The sequence below is a fragment of the Chrysemys picta genome, chromosome 9, assembly GCF_011386835.1.
Source record: "Chrysemys picta bellii isolate R12L10 chromosome 9, ASM1138683v2, whole genome shotgun sequence".
Classification (NCBI taxonomy): domain Eukaryota; kingdom Metazoa; phylum Chordata; order Testudines; family Emydidae; genus Chrysemys; species Chrysemys picta.
In genome coordinates, this window is record NC_088799.1 from 63806102 (window position 1) to 63815661 (window position 9560).

Here is a 9560-nt window from a genome sequence, read left to right on the forward strand (position 1 = left end):
CTGCCCCAAGCAGCAAAAAAAAGCGCCGCCCCCCCCAGCCCCCCAGCCGAGCGCCGCGCCGCCCCCCCTGCGCCGAGCGCCGCCGGAACCCCCCCCCCAGCGCTGAGCCCCGCGACGCCCCCCCCCCACCGAGCGCCGCACTGCCGGAGCCCGCCCCCGCCCCCTGCCAAGCGCCGCCGGAACCCCCTCCAGCACCGCGCCTGCGCCGCACCCCCACCGGGCGCCACACGGCGGAACCCCCCCCCAATGCCAAGCCCCGCGCTGCCCCCCGCCCACCGGAGCCCACCCCCGCACCCCGCTGAGCGCCGCCGGAACCCCCTTCCAGAGCCGCGCCTGCGCCGCCCCCTCGCGGAGCCCCGCGCAACCGGAGCCCGACACCCGCCCCCCGCGGAATGCCGCGCTCCCCCCGCCGCCCCTTACCAGGTGCCGCCCCAAGCATGCGCTTGGGTGCTTGGTGCCTGGAGCCGGCCCTGTGCATAAGCTTTATGCAGGGTAAAACGGATTTATTTGGGTTTAGACCCCATTGGGAGTTGGGCATCTGAGTGCTAAAGACAAGCACACTACTGTGAGCTGTTTTCAGGTAAACCTGCAGCTTTGGGACACGTGATTCAGACCCTGGGTCTGTGGTAGAGCCAGACAGGAGTGGCTGGCTCAGCAAGACAGGGTGCTGGAGTCCTGAGCTGGCAGGGAAAACAGAAGCAGGGGTAGTCTTTGCACATCGGGTGGCAGCTCCCAAGGGGGTTTCTGTGATCCAACCCGTCACACCATGCAGTAAGCAGTTATGGGACAATCCGTTCCCAAGGAGTCTCTGAACTCTCTGTGATGTTATTGACATAAACTATGACCGTACAGATCAGGGGTTGGCAACCTTTCAGAAGTGGTGTGCCGAGTCTTCATTTATTTACTTTAATTTAAGGTTTCGCATGCTGGTAATACATTTTAACATTTTTTAGAAGGTCTCGCTCTATAGGTCTATATTATATAACTAAACTATTGTTGTATGTAAAGTAAACAAGGTTTTCAAAATGTTTAAGAAACTTCATTTAAAATTAAATTAAAATGCTGATCTTACGCTGCCAGCCTGCTCAGCTCGCTGCCAGCCCGGGGTTCTGTTCACCTAGGCCGGAAGTGGGCTGAGCAGGGCCTGCGCCTGAGACGCCGGCTGGCAAGGGGCCAGCAGCCGGAACCCCAGACCTGGTGGGGGGGTTCAGGGGTCAGGGCAAAGGGCTGGGTGTGTGGGGACTTCAGGGGTCAGGGCAGAGGGCAGTAAGGGTGTTCAGAGGGATCAGGGCAGAGGGCTGGATGTGTGTGGAGGTGCAGGGCCTGAGTGGCTCATGGCAGGGGGCTGGAAGGGATATGCCTACCTCTTCTCTGCTTCCTCTACAGAGCAGGGAGCACGCTGCCACTCCTCCCCTTCCCCCTTGCAAGGGCCATCAGCTGATCGGCGGCAGGGAGAGGGCAGGGGAGGGGCAGGAAAGCACCACACTGGGGGAAGAGGGAAGCTTGGCTGCCGCAGGACCAAGCTTCTGCCTCCTGCCCTCGCAGGGGAGAGTGATGGGGGTGGGGGGGCTGAGTTGGGCTGGAGGCCGGGACTGCGGCAGGCAGCAGCGTGCCACTCAAAATCGGCTTGCGTGCCGTAGGTTGCTGACCCCTGGTATAGATAATTGTTACAACCACTGTTATATATTTGTAGCAAATATTGTACAAAGGTTGTCATGTGAGGTGTCTATAAAGAGGTTATGATTTGCTGGTTATTATGCTATCTGTATGTGTGTATTATTTTTGTAATTGACGTTATGAGTATTGGCTATGTAATTGTATCTCAATGCGTTTTGATTCTAAATAGCCTCAGTGAAGCATTTGGTCAGCTTCTTGAGAATGGAATTTGCAGATTAAGTGCCCAATCAAGAAACACTTAACTGACAATGGACTTTGGGAGACGCCAATCCATTGAGCTTTCTTGGGAATGTTCAAACTAAAATGTAAACAATGGCGTCTGACTGCAAACTGAGTCATGCATGGACATGTGACTCCAGACTCCGTCTTGTTGCTGTGATTTTCCACAGTAAGAACAAAGGGGTGTCCTTCCACGGGCAGAGAATATAAAAGGTCTGAAAACCCCTCCATCTTGTCTTCAATCCTGCTTTTTGTTATGCCAATAAAATAAAAACTAGCAGGATTTTATTAAAGGGGATACGGCAAAATGCCACGTTTATTGTGAATACAGAAAGAATCATAGTAAGCAGTCAGTTATAGCTATCACATTCCATTCAATTTTACATTTATTTACACATTTATTTATACACACACAGGTTCTGCAAGGTTGTTATCATAGTTACCAGCCTTAGATTTGCTCATGCCAAGCCGCTGGCCAAGTGGCCTGGACACGAGGATGGAGCTGAGTCTTGTCAGAGGTGCATCTGATGCTCCTGGAGGGTGGTTGCAGAACCAGACTCAAAGTTCTCAGTCTTCAGGGTCTGTCTTTATAGGAATTCATCCTCAGCCAAATCCATAGAGTTTGCTTCGTCATGCTGTTTTCAATTTGAAGTGACAACTAATCACTGTTCTCACATTTAAAATGATAGTCCATCATGCAGATGGCACAGCAGTGACGGCTTGTTGTTATCTTGTTCTTTGGTTCTTCGGCCCGTCCGTCCTTGGGGTACCTGGGGGTGGATTCCAGTTTGCCCTACGGGGTCATCCAGTTATCTCCATCCTGTGCATTCTTTGGCCGATGTTCCTGTGTAGTTATTATTTATTAGGCTGACACTTCAACCTTTTATTACTCATTCAAACATACATTTACAATCACACCTATTTCACTTAACTATTCTCAAATCACTGGGGCATGACAGACTCCAATGAATCTATCCATGCCACTTGTCACACATGAAAAGAAAACAAGCAAGATAGGAATGTAAAAGTGGAGGAACAACAAATCTTGTTCCTGAATTCAGAAAAAACATTTGTAACATGTTATCTTCTCGCTCTTAGGACAAACTCTTTGTCTCTGAATGTTTTTCTACAATTAGCACAGACCTTGCTAACTAACAGGCCTGCTTCACTTAGCACAAACTCAGCAGGCTGAGAGAACAGGCTGAGAGACATATTTCTTTCTAATAATACAAGCCAAATCTGGGGTCTGTTCTGGACCATATTTCCCCCAAAATAATTAATGTATTAATTAATCCAACATAATCCCCCTTTTGACACTAAGATTATTAATCGCTAGTGTCACTTCTTATTTAATTTGTTTAATAGAAAATACTGGGAGGCGATTTGGGCCTGTGGCTCTAATCGCGCATACATCCTTTTTATTTAACAACACATTTTACACATCCCAATTAAACAGATACAATTTAGAACCAAACCAATCCATAGGGGGTGTAGCATTACCGATAGTATGCCAGTAGTTGTGGGAGACCATTCAGAGAATATGTCATACCAATGGTAGGCTGTTGTTTGTTTTTTTGCAGTAGCAATTTTTAACATATTCCCATTTGCATGCATAATATGGATGGTTCGGTTTCCCACATTGCATTTTGTTTGTTTTAGGAACTGTGTTACCTTTTAACAAGTGATTGGTGAATTCTTGCCATTTAATGCTAAGATTGACAGAAAATTTGGCTAATTCAGTGCTCAGCGTAAACTGAGACTTTTTGGGCTGAGGTAGATAACAGGTATCATTTTTGGTGAATACCGTATTTACATTACATTTACATTTATTTACCGGTGGGCTGCTACCACTTCCATTCTTTCAAAACACCTTTTCCCAGGAATTAACACATACACATTGCCCATTATACAGTATTTTGGTTTTATTGTTTAATTTATTCCACATACACGATCCTAGTGAAATGTCTTTACTACAGGGCTCTGGAGCAACAGGCAAGGACAAGCACACGCACTTTTGAGGTGTCCACTCGGTACAACCTTTGGTGTCCAATAGCTTTCCTTCCTCCCCAGCCCAGTGGCTCAAGATCCGGGGTAGCCAGAAAGATCCCATGTGCAATATGGGGAGTGGGCTAACTTGCCATATTTTTGCTTTCAGAGACTGTTGATGTGCAATCCTGTGGGCCATTTTCATTACCACTACAAACAGTTCTTTTTTTCTCCTGCTGATAAAAGCTCACCTTAACTGATCACTCTCCTTATAATGTGTATGGTAACACCCATTGTTTCATGTTCTCTGTGTATATATATCTTCCTACTGTATTTTCCTCTACATGCGCCTGATGAAGTGGGCTGTAGCCCACGAAAGCTTATGCTCACATAAATTTGTTAGTCTCTAAGGTGCCACAAGTACTCCTGTTCTTTTTGCGGATACAGACTAACACGGCTGCTACTCTGAAACTAGAAACATACTGCATCTACTCATATTGATAGGTCTTTAACAGTGATTTTTTTTGGGGGGGGGGGGATTTTAACAAATGTATTAAAACCTTAGTGTTTCCTGATATTACCCAGAACATTTTATGTTCCAAAGCGAGTATCTGCATCTCAGCACACCCCATGGCTATTGTAGTAAGAGGAGGCCGTGAGACATAAACCCTTGGTATCAGAGACCTGGTATGAGGCCTGAGGCCTGAACTGAAGTAATGGTCAAGACATTGCTAACATAAAGCAAAGTTAGGCTGTGGGCCAGAGGTAGGCCCTGCTCACAGAGGTTGGCAAGAGCGTATACACATGTAAGTACTAATAAGATGAACGTATGCCAGCACGCACCCACACAGATAACAAGGAACAGGCAGACCCAGTCTAAAGACAGTATAAAAGAAGAATGCAATGGATAGACAATATGATGAATAGGCAATATGAAAGGACAATACGATGAATAGAGAGTATGATGGATAGACTTATTTGTTCAAACTAATCTGCACCATGAGAAAGGCAACACTGTAATGCATAGAGGGGCTGTACCTCAGTGCGTTCAATGATGCAAAACCTGTTTGTACCTGTGTATAAGAATGCATCCCTGAGTGGACGTCTTTGTCTGGCCTAGAGAGCAGTGGCAAATCCCGCCACTGATTGAGCCGGTCCATTGTCAGGGGGCACATATTCATAGTACGCCCTGTAGAGTCTGCGGGGAACTATTACTGTGCTTCGTTTCACAATAAACCTGGCGGGTGCCTTCATTCCTTATCGGAGTCTGTGGTCATTGGGGGTTCTCTCGGGGTCTGCTGTGCTAGCGATCTGCAGAGCCGGGGCAGCACACAGAGGGAACACACGCACGCAGCCGACTGATATCAACATTGAACAGAGCCGAGCACCACACCAGTAGCATCTGACGACAGCTGTAGCAGTATGTTTTCTATTTCCAGCTGTTTTTTATGCATTAGCCAAGTAGTAGTATTGAGCCATTGCCATAGGTCCCATCTAGCTTTTAAATTGCCAAGGCCTATTTGGACTAAATTTACATTAGCATGTATTTGTGTCTGTATTAGGCTGTTTTGTAATCGGGCCAGAGAGCTTAATTTATTCTTAATTGTTTTTAAATCTACAGAATTCATGAGTCCTGCTCCCACCCCAAAACCACTCAGCATTGTATCTATAAGATCTCTTTTCACCCTTGTGGGGGAAGAGACGGGGGGAGACTTCTGGTGCGTTCTTATCCATGCTGAAAGGCTGGGGAGAGAGTAAGGTATGCATTTGGGCTCTATTTTAGAGACATTTAACAGTGTCCAGTCCATGTTAATTTTTATTTGCCAGAAGGGGGCTTTCTAAAACCTTCCCTGGTGTGTCTGGACCTTGAACAGTGCAGGTTTCTTCATGGACCTTGGTGTATTTCTTATAAATACACACTCTTTTTCCCACTTCCACGCACAATCATCTGGAAATGCCTGTGTGTGTGTGTGTGTGTGTGTGTGTGTGTATTTCAGGCAATATACTACAATAACTGTTACCAAGGTTCCTGACTTTACGAATTCATCCCATATGTAGGGGAGTAAGGGGTAGTCTGCAATTGTGGTGGTACTTCCGAAATAGCCTTCGGTTTGTACCCCCACCATTTAATTACTTTCCCTTCCTTTGGGGACCGAGATATTCACCTGTAGTCCCAATTCTCCCTCCCCAACATAGACATGGGTATTCCCTAGGGGTGTTAAAACAAGGCTAGTGTTTAGGTCAAACCATTTTATTTGGATGTCTGGGTCCTGAAGCGGGGTCCATGGTGTGTCTTCTGATTCTGAGCCGTTTCCCAATAGTGTGACAGCTAAAACCATTCGACCTTCTCCCAGGTATTCTGAAGTGTGGGTGTTGTTATTCCACTGCTTGTGTCTATGATTAGATACTGACGTATTGGGGCTCTGCGCTTTCTCTGGGGCAGGTTATTTCTTAGCTGCGACTATAAAAATGAGCAAATTAATCCAGATCAAGGACCACTGCGTCCTCTGTGGCTTTGTTTTCTGTGCTGTCTGGGACGTCATTTGGCTCCTTTTTTACAGCTCTCCCAGTGAAGCGAATGTGCAGCCTGGACTGGTTGCAAAACGTGCACCCGCAACAAGGGGAGTAGCAGCAGCACAATCCGGCGCCCAACAATCCTGTGAGAATGACAATAAAAACACACCACGTCCACAGGTCCTGGTATCCAGTTGGCCTCGGGGCATTGTGCCTAGAACATAATTGTGACAGTATTAATTCAAGCAAACAATTTAGTTTGTGAAACGTGAACCCACTTCAATTTACCGTTCTTATTAATGCGGTAAATGAGAGGGCTGAGGCGATCAACTATGGAGTCCACTTTGACTCCAGTGTGTGATTCCTTTTGCCCAATTTTAAATACATTACCTGATTTCTTGCTTCCCACAGTTTTTGCTGGTCCATTCTTTTGTTTATTAGCTCAATAGCTTGATTCACCCTGTACACTGTAGGGTGCTTTTATTTTCCTGCTGCTGCTTCAGCCATTGCCAGTGCTCATGAGTCCCAGTTGGGTTGTCCCCTGTCAATTCCACAGTTTGCTCTGCGCTGACAACCAATTTTGTAGCTTGCCCAAAGAGAATTTGATATAGCTGGATTTTAGTCCTCAGCCTGTCACTGCTATGAATGGTCTCCAGAATAAGCGGCAGCTTCTCAGGCCAATTTTTGCCAGTGTTATTTCCGATCTTTCTTAGTGCTTCTTTGATAGTAGGGTTCATTTTTCCCACTTACCCAACAGGCCTCAATCTTCTGGCTATGTGGAATTTGTGAGTAATTCCCAGAGCACAACTCCCCTACAAATGCCCCTCTCAGGTATTTCATATTTGCATACCGCTTCTGAAAACAGCTTCTTGGCAGCCGTCCAAGCACTGTTGTTCCTTGTGGGGAAGGCTTTAATCCATTCTGAAAATGAATCTATAATCACAAGTAAATACTGGAATCCTTCCTTATTTTGGGGGAAATTATTAATGAAACACTGGTCTACAATTTTTGAGAAGTCGTCTGCTTCAGAGATAAAATGTGCTATTTATTATGTATTTTGATGTGCTGAATTCAAATATGACAATTAAAACAACTGATTGGCTACTGTTTCTAAGATATTTAAGTTTTTACATTTTATGTCTAGGTATATTGTGTAGATAGTAGAGTTTTAATCATAAATTGTAAACCTAGGTCTTTTCATGTGTTTATGGTGGCTTTACATGATAATATTTCACCTGTCCTGTTTATGTAACACTTTAAAAATCAGCAAAAGGGTTATATAAATAAAATTTATTATGAAAGAAAAGGCAAAAAACTATTCTGTACATAGTTTAGTCCTATTCAGTGTCTACTCAATGCTTCTTGGCTTGTCTCTTGTATTCATTAAATGGAGCATCTCTTGTCACTGTCCAGCAATAGTCTGCAAGCATTGATGGGCTCCATTTGCCCTGATAGCGTTTCTCCATTGTGGCAATGTCCTGGTGAAATCGCTCGCCGTGCTCGTCGCTCACTGCTTCGCAGTTTGGTGGAAAAAAATCTAGATGAGAGTGCAAAAAATGTCTCTTTAGTGACATGTTGCAACCAAGGCTTTTGTATGCCTTGAGGAGGTTTTCCACCAACAACCTGTAGTTGTCTGCCTTGTTGTTTCCAAGAAAATGTATTGCCACTAACTGGAAGGCTTTCCATGCCATCTTTTTCTTGCCACGCAATGCATGGTCAAATGCATCTCCTCGAAGAAATTCACGAATCTGAGGACCAACAAAGACACCTTCCTTTATCTTAGCTTCACTTAACCTTGGAAATTTTCCACGGAGGTACTTGAAAGCTGCTTGTGTTTTGTCAATGGCCTTGACAAAGTTCTTCATCAGACCCAGCTTGATGTGTAAGGGTGGTAACAAAATCTTCCTTGATTCAACAAGTGGTGGATGCTGAACACTTTTCCTCCCAGGCTCCAATGACTGTCGGAGTGGCCAATCTTTCTTGATGTAGTGGGAATCTCTTGCACGACTATCCCATTCACAGAGAAAACAGCAGTAGTTTGTGTATCCAGTCTGCAGATCAAGCAAGAGAGCAACAACCTTCAAATCGCCACAGAGCTGCCACTGATGTTGGTCATAGTTTATGCACCTCAAAAGTTGTTTCATGTTGTCATAGGTTTCCTTCATATGGACTGCACGACCAACTGGAATTGATGGCAAAACATTGCCATTATGTAGTAAAACAGCTTTAAGACTAGTCTTCGATGAATCAATGAACAGTCTCCACTCATCTGGATCGTGAACGATGTTGAGGGCTGCCATCACACCATCGATGTTGTTGCAGGCTACAACATCACCTTCCATGAAGAAGAATGGGACAAGATCCTTTTGACGGTCACGGAACATGGAAACCCTAACATCACCTGCCAGGAGATTCCACTGCTGTAGTCTGGAGCCCAACAGCTCTGCCTTACTCTTGGGTAGTTCCAAATCCCTGACAAGGTCATTCAGTTCACCTTGTGTTATGAGGTGTGGTTCAGAGGAGGAGGATGGGAGAAAATGTGGGTCGTGTGACATTGATGGTTCAGGACCAGAAGTTTCATCCTCTTCCTCTTCCTCGTCTGACTCAAGTGAGAATGATTCTGGTGCATCAGGAACCGGCAGTCCTTCTCCGTGGGGTACTGGGCGTATAGCTGATGGAATGTTTGGATAATGCACAGTCCACTTTTTCTTCTTTGACACACCTTTCCCAACTGGAGGCACCATGCAGAAGTAACAATTGCTGGTATGATCTGTTGGCTCTCTCCAAATCATTGGCACTGCAAAAGGCATAGATTTGCTTTTCCTGTTCAACCTCGGGGAAGATTTGTTGCACAAGTGTTGCAGCATGTGTGTGGGGCCCACCTCTTGTCCTGATCTCCAATTTTGCAGCCAAAATAAAGGTGATAGGCTTTCTTAACCATAGTGGTTATACTGTGCTTTTGTGATACAAAAGTCATTTCACCACAAACATAGCAGAAGTTATCTGCACTGTTCACACAAGTACGAGGCATCTCTGCTCACGTTGGCTAAACAGAAATGTGTCCCTTTGCAAAATCAAACACTGACAAATAAGAGAGCACGACACTGTATGATTTCTAGAGCTGATATAGGGCAATTTGTTCAGCAGAGTGATGTAAGCTTCGT